Below are 7,689 nucleotides of genomic sequence, written 5' to 3'. Positions count from 1 at the left end.
GGTGGGTGGGGGGTTGTAGGAAGAGTGAGGGTGGGTGGGTGGGGGGTTGTAGGAAGAGTGAGGGTGGGTGGGTGGGGGGTTGTAGGAAGAGTGAGGGTGGGTGGGTGGGGGGTTGTAGGAAGAGTGAGGGTGGGTGGGTGGGGGGTTGTAGGAAGAGTGAGGGTGGGTGGGTGGGGGGTTGTAGGAAGAGTGAGGGTGGGTGGGTGGGGGGTTGTAGGAAGAGTGAGGGTGGGTGGGTGGGGGGTTGTAGGAAGAGTGAGGGTGGGTGGGTGGGGGGTTGTAGGAAGAGTGAGGGTGGGTGGGTGGGGGGTTGTAGGAAGAGTGAGGGTGGGTGGGTGGGGGGTTGTAGGAAGAGTGAGGGTGGGTGGGTGGGGGGTTGTAGGAAGAGTGAGGGTGGGTGGGTGGGGGGTTGTAGGAAGAGTGAGGGTGGGTGGGTGGGGGGTTGTAGGAAGAGTGAGGGTGGGTGGGTGGGGGGTTGTAGGAAGAGTGAGGGTGGGTGGGTGGGGGGTTGTAGGAAGAGTGAGGGTGGGTGGGTGGGGGGTTGTAGGAAGAGTGAGGGTGGGTGGGTGGGGGGTTGTAGGAAGAGTGAGGGTGGGTGGGTGGGGGGTTGTAGGAAGAGTGAGGGTGGGTGGGTGGGGGGTTGTAGGAAGAGTGAGGGTGGGTGGGTGGGGGGTTGTAGGAAGAGTGAGGGTGGGTGGGTGGGGGTTGTAGGAAGAGTGAGGGTGGGTGGGTGGGGGGTTGTAGGAAGAGTGAGGGTGGGTGGGTGGGGGGTTGTAGGAAGAGTGAGGGTGGGTGGGTGGGGGGTTGTAGGAAGAGTGAGGGTGGGTGGGTGGGGGGTTGTAGGAAGAGTGAGGGTGGGTGGGTGGGGGGTTGTAGGAAGAGTGTGGGTGGGTGGGTGGGGGGTTGTAGGAAGAGGGTGGGTGGGTGGGGGGTTGTAGGAAGAGGGTGGGTGGGTGGGGGGTTGTAGGAAGAGTGAGGGTGGGTGGGGGGTTGTAGGAAGAGGGTGGGTGGGTGGGGGGTTGTAGGAAGAGGGTGGGTGGGTGGGGGGTTGTAGGAAGAGGGTGGGTGGGTGGGGGGTTGTAGGAAGAGGGGGGGTTGTAGGAAGAGGGTGGGTGGGTGGGGGGTTGTAGGAAGAGGGTGGGTGGGTGGGGGGTTGTAGGAAGAGGGTGGGTGGGTGGGGGGTTGTAGGAAGAGGGTGGGTGGGTGGGGGGTTGTAGGAAGAGGGTGGGTGGGTGGGGGGTTGTAGGAAGAGGGTGGGTGGGTGGGGGGTTGTAGGAAGAGGGTGGGTGGGTGGGGGGTTGTAGGAAGAGGGTGGGTGGGTGGGGGGTTGTAGGAAGAGGGTGGGTGGGTGGGTGGGGGGTTGTAGGAAGAGGGTGGGTGGGTGGGTGGGGGGTTGTAGGAAGAGGGTGGGTGGGTGGGTGGGGGGTTGTAGGAAGAGGGTGGGTGGGGGGTTGTAGGAAGAGGGTGGGTGGGTGGGTGGGGGGTTGTAGGAAGAGGGTGGGTGGGTGGGTGGGGGGTTGTAGGAAGAGGGTGGGTGGGTGGGTGGGGGGTTGTAGGAAGAGGGTGGGTGGGTGGGTGGGGGGTTGTAGGAAGAGGGTGGGTGGGTGGGGGGTTGTAGGAAGAGGGTGGGTGGGTGGGTGGGGGGTTGTAGGAAGAGGGTGGGGGGTTGTAGGAAGAGGGTGGGGGGGTGGGGGGTTGTAGGAAGAGGGTGGGGGGGTGGGGGGTTGTAGGAAGAGGGTGGGGGGGTGGGGGGTTGTAGGAAGAGGGTGGGGGGGTGGGGGGTTGTAGGAAGAGGGTGGGGGGGTGGGGGGTTGTAGGAAGAGGGTGGGTGGGTGGGGGGTTGTAGGAAGAGGGTGGGTGGGTGGGGGGTTGTAGGAAGAGGGTGGGTGGGTGGGGGGTTGTAGGAAGAGGGTGGGTGGGTGGGGGGTTGTAGGAAGAGGGTGGGTGGGTGGGGGGTTGTAGGAAGAGTAAGGGTGGGGGGGTGTGGGAAGAGTAAGGGTGGGGGGGTGAGGGAAGAGGAAGGGTGGGTGTGTGGAAAGAGGAATGGTGTGTGGCTGTTGGGAAATAGCAGTAATGAACAGTAAGTATGATGTATTTTTATTAAAAGTTGTTAAAATGTGTATTTAATAAAGTAAAACATTTTGCCACAAAGAAAAAAAATAGTTTAAAACAAAAGGTTAAAATTAATTAGTGCAGAAAGTGATGTGTGCGGAGCGCATCCAGAGATTGGCGTTCGGAGGGCATTGGTAGATGTAAAATGTTTGTAGAAATGTTTGTTAATAAAGTTACAAATGTTGTCAGAAGAAAAAAAAATGTAAAAAAATGATAATTTTTAAATGAGTTGTTGGTGAAAGTGATGTGTGCGGAGCGCATCCAGAGATTGGCGTGCGGAGGGCATTGGAAGATTAAAATGTATGTAGTTGATGTGTGAATGATGTTGAATGTATTAATGTAATATGTGTGGTGATGTGTGAATGAAGGAAAGTTGATTATAAATGAAAGTATGATATAGCGGCTATGGAAAAAAATAAAGAAAGGAATAAATTATAAGAATGGATAAAAAAAATAAATTAGCAAAGCGGGGGTAATGTAAATAAAAAGTATTATAGCGGCTATGAAAGAAATAAAATAAATGAAAAGATTGTATAAATGGATAATAGGAAAAAAAAATTTAGTGTGTGGGCCATTTTATAAATTAAATTGACACTGCGTAGGTTCCCGCCATTGTAGAAAGGCGGAGCGCATCCAGAGATTGGCGTTCGGAGGGCATTGGTACATGTAAAATGTTTGTAGAAATGTTTGTTAATAAAGTTTAAAATCTTGCCAGAAAAAAAAAAAAAAAAAAAACTTTCAAAGGAGTTGTTGGTGAAAGTGATGTGTGCGGAGCGCATCCAGAGATTGGCGTGCGGAGGGCATTGGAAGATTTAAATGTATGTAGTTGATGTGTGAATGATGTTGAATGTATTAATGTAATATGTGTGTTGATGTGTGAATTAAGCAAAGTTGAGTCAAAATGAAAGTATGATATAGCGGCTATGGAAAAAAAGAAAGAAAGGAATAAATTATAAGAATGGATAAAAAAAATTAATTAGCAAAGCGGGGGTAATGTAAATAAAATGTATTATAGCGGCTATGAAACAAAGAAAATAAATGTAAATATAGTATAAATGGATAATAGGAAAAAAAATGTGGTGTGTCGGCCATTGTATAAATTGAATTGACACTGCGTATATACATTTGAATAGTAACAGACTTTGTCGGGCATTTTAAAAAATTGAAAAAGAGTGGCTAGGCGAAGGTAGGGGCGGGAATAGTATTGATAAAAAAGTAAACGTACGCCATTTTAGTGATATAAATTAATTGTAATTGTAAGTGAGTAGTTTGAGAAGAAATAGAAGTTCATAAACAGTAGGTACGGGTGGGCGGTGAGCGGCGTCCATGTGTTTGTAGAGGCAAATGTTTGTATTTAGTAGTTGAAAAGGCAAATGTTTGGTAAATGTATGTAGTTGATGTGTGAATGATGTAGAATGTTAAGTGTGTCGGGCATTTTATAAATAGAATTGAGACTGCGTAGGTGCACGGCATTGTAGAAAGAGAAATACATTTGAATAGTACCAGAGTTGAAAGAGTGCGGTGTGGGTGGCGGTTTATACGGGTATTTGCACAGACATTGAAGTAGTAGGGCTACGGGCGGCCGGTGTAATGTGCGCGCGAGTTAATGGACGCGTGCGGGCGGTGTAATGTGCGCGGCGGCGGGCATATATGAGGTGGGCAGAGAGGGTGCGGTGTAAGGGCCGCTGTAATATGAGCGGTTCGTTGCGGAGGGAGAATGAAGGTAATGGGCGGCAGTTTAGTAACGGTAATGGGCGATTGTCGTTGCGGAGGGAGAATTGTAAATGTGTGTAATGTGTAAGATGTGTGTAAGATGTGTGTGTGTGCGCACAGGGGTGACAGTGTGTGTGTGACAGTGAGTGTGGGGGGCGAGTGACGGTGAGTGTGTGTACAGGGTTGTGTGTGAGTGTGGGGGGTTGTGTGTGAGTGTGGGGGGTGAGTGACACTGAGTGTGTGTGGGGTGACAGTGTGTGTGTGACAGTGAGTGTGTGTACAGTGTTGAGTGACACTGAGTGTGAGGGGGTGACAGTGTACAGGGTTGTGTGTGAGTGTGGGGGTTGTGTGTGAGTGTGGGGGGTGAGTGACACTGAGTGTGTGTGAGTGTGAGGGTGTGACTGTGTGTACAGGGTTGTGTGTGAGTGTGGGGGGCGAGTGACACTCGCCCACTGTGTGTGTGAGGGGTGTGAGTGTGGGGGGTTGTGTGTGAGTGTGGGGGGTGAGAGTGTGACATGTCAACTTACCAAGGAGTCGTCAGAGGTTCTGGCCGTGTGGTGTGACTGCAAGTGTGTGAGAGTGAAGGAGGTGATGTCACAGTGGGGCGTACCTCTTGGGCAATGACAGTCACGGACCAATGAGATTCACCGCAGATAGCACTAACCTCACTAACCATTCGATTTTATATATTAAGATAAATAATGATGTTTATTGTGGGGCTGTGTATTGTTTTTATTGTGGGTACTACTGGGTATTGGGTGAGGGTGGTTAGGCCTCACGGGGCGGGGGTGTAGGGGGAGAGGGTATGTAGGCCTCCCGAGTGGTGGGTGAGGGTGGGTTAACCCCTTAATGACTGTAGCGGTTAATAACCGCTATGGTGATTAAGGGGTTAGGGGACATTACATTGGCTGTTTTTATTCTTGTTTATGTTTTGCAGCATCGGAGGGGGCATGGACGGTGATGAATATGAGGATGGCCTTCATCGTGGCTGACGGACAAGGGTGAGTGCAATATGTATTTATTGTATTATTGTTCTTTATGTATTTTAAATGGGCAAATGCACTATTATCCATTTGTGGATAATAGTAATTGTGCCCATTACTATACTGTATGTGTTGGGGGGGGGGGGTTCTTTATAAGTATGTATGTGTTTTGACATTAATGTGGGGGGGCACAGAATTGGTACTGCAGGCCCGCGGGTAACACCCGAGGGCCCCCGCCGGAGTATAGTATCATTGATGTGCATATATGTGTATGTTAGGGGGTATAGGGGTTGTTGGTGTAATATATATATATTTATTTATTTATTTAGTGTGGGGCTGTTGTGTGTGTATTTTTTTAATTGCGTGTAGCGGGGGTGGCCGAAGTGGGTATAAGCCCCAACGGTGGTTTGTTTAGGGCTTGCGGGTGGGTAGCGGGGGGCTTAACCCCTTTCTGACCATTGCGGTATTAACCGCTAAGGTCGTGAAGGGGATAAGTAACACACAAACCCCCCGCAAGCCCTAAACAACCACCAAGGTCCAAATACCCCCTTCACCCACCCCCGCTATCCACAATAAATCTGGCACGGCTGGTTAACCCCTTCATTGCCTTAGTGGTTAGCCGCTAAGGTAATGAAGTGGGCTTTAAAAGCATTTTTCCTGCCTCGGATGCATTCCGGGGGCTCCGATGCTGATATTAATGGGTATCAGCTCTGGAGACCCCCGGCATCTATCCCAGGCAAGAAAAAGGCCTGATTTTTTCTAAGTGTCGACCTTTCCGATGCTTCTCCACCACCAACTTGCCAACTTTAGTTGGCGGGACGAATTGGCGTACAAATCTCAATTCTAGAGTGCCGATCAGCAGCAAAAAGCTGATCGGGGCTACTAGAATTCAGCCGATTTCAAAAAGTACCTACTGTTTATCGGGAACAAAAATTGCCGATTTTGGCCACTTTTCGGCGCTTACTGAATCGGGAAGGCATTTTTTGCGGAAAAATGGCGAAAAAAGGCTTTTCGGCGCTTTCTGCATGAGGCCCTAGGTCCTGGATTGTACCTCTGGACACACTGGAGTCCAGGATCGTCTGAACTTCTAACTCCTTCTGCCCTTCCAGTAGGGCAGATTCCAGAGGAGATGCAGGAACAGGAGACCTGATATCCTGTACAAAGGGTTTTAGTAGGGACATATGGAATACGGACAGAATCTTCATGGAGGCTGGAAGGCATTGCCAGTATGCCACCGGATTGACCCTCTGAATGATAGAGAAAGGACCAATAAATCTGGGAGATAACTTCACCTAAGGTGCCCTGAACCTGATGTTTTTGGTAGAAAGTCATACCTTGTAACCAGGATGATATGCTGGTATATAACGACAATGCCGGTCTGTCTGCCTCTTTTGCGTGGTCACCTCTTCCTGAAGGTTTTCCTGGATCTTCCCCCATAGCTCCTGTAGCTGCTGGATCCAGTTATCCATGGCTGGGACTCCAGATGCGGTCCCTGATGAAGAAGAGCTGAGGGATGATAACCATAGTTGGCAAAGAAGGGTGTCTCCTGCGATGACTCGCTCCACAACTTGTTATGGGAGAATTCCGCCCATGGCAAGAGGTCTGCCCAGTCGTCTTGAGACTTGGAGATGAAACAATGGATATATTGTTCCAAGGACTGGTGTGACGGTGAAGGAGTACCCGGTCAATAATAAAGGTATTATGCCCGGCTGGGTGCATCTGGGCCATATGAGTGAATTGTGATTGTCAGCTCTTCAACCCAATCATGGTATGTAACTGCATTTGTAATAAAGATGTATGTGTATTTTTACAGTTCCAGGAGTGTCAATCAGCAGAGATGTGCAGGGCATGAGTTTCAGGGGTGATTTTACGGTTAAATGTGGTCAGGGTGTGTTTGGGTAGAAAGGGGCCAGTGTTGCGTGTTACCCAAAAACATGTACTCAGGAATCCCCCCAGTTTTCTGAGGACATGAGGAACACAGACCACTGGATAAAATCATCCCTAGAAAGCAGTTTGCAGCTCACCACCAAATCTCCCTGCTTCAGCATAGACAAGAACAGTAAGACCGGGCAGGGAATTGAATTACATTCAAAGGCCCCCGATATATGCCCAAACCCCAGAACCCAGTGTGGGGTTCAGTACATCTCTCACCAGGTATAAGGTGGCAAGAGTTATATGTTTTTAAGTTACAGTAATGTTCAGTATGGTTAAAAAGCCATTTGCATGGGTGACAGAGTGGCTACTCCGCCCTCTAAGCTTCAAAGGCAATCCAGGATATGGAAGTGTTAAACCATTTGTTAGCAAGGATGGGTATAGGAAGAAAACTTCAATAAGCCATCTTGGCAAGATGTCCTTCTGCCCAGATGAGCAGCACCAGGTAAGAGGGGCAGGGTCTCATATGCTAAGCGGCAAAGGTGCAAAGTTCGCACATGCCCATAGCAGAATGAGAAGCCCCCTCTGCCAGGTTTACAAAGTATTGGCAACTCCGTGATAGGGGGATGGGAATATTCCCATGGGTAGATAGGCTGCACTAGTTAGGTATAGGAATGTTAACCCTATAAGAAACCGTGCAGCCCATCAGGAATTGGAGTTATCATGCTGTAACAGATTCACCTAAGATTCATCATGCTGTAACAGATTCGTAACATCGTAACAAATATTCAGCTAAGCTTCAATAGTTCATAAGAACTAAGGTTCCAAGATCCAATACTACAGGAACAGAACGAAAGAAGCAGCTCCGGCGGAGAAAAACAGCAGTGGCAAGTTGCGCTGCTGACCGAGGACTGTTTCAGGCTCTTTTCGCAAGCAACTGTCGCTCCTGGGAAATTGATCCTAGAGACTTTGTTTTGCAACATCTCGTTTTGGAAAAATGGTATTTCGT

General features: G+C 49.5%; 1 long non-coding RNA gene across 1 annotated transcript; it reads left to right on the top strand.

Moving 5' to 3' along the window:
- The first annotated feature begins 2,055 nt into the window (after positions 1 to 2,055).
- LOC142475642 (uncharacterized) lies at positions 2,056 to 6,521 on the top strand. Its single transcript, XR_012791058.1, has 3 exons — positions 2,056 to 2,930; positions 4,763 to 4,826; positions 6,248 to 6,521. It is a non-coding gene; the product is annotated as an uncharacterized LOC142475642 (long non-coding RNA).
- The last annotated feature ends 1,168 nt before the right edge of the window (positions 6,522 to 7,689 follow it).

Source organism: Ascaphus truei, unplaced genomic scaffold (assembly GCF_040206685.1).
Source record: "Ascaphus truei isolate aAscTru1 unplaced genomic scaffold, aAscTru1.hap1 HAP1_SCAFFOLD_1299, whole genome shotgun sequence".
Lineage (NCBI taxonomy): Eukaryota > Metazoa > Chordata > Amphibia > Anura > Ascaphidae > Ascaphus > Ascaphus truei.
This window is presented reverse-complemented; position numbering and strand designations above follow the sequence as displayed.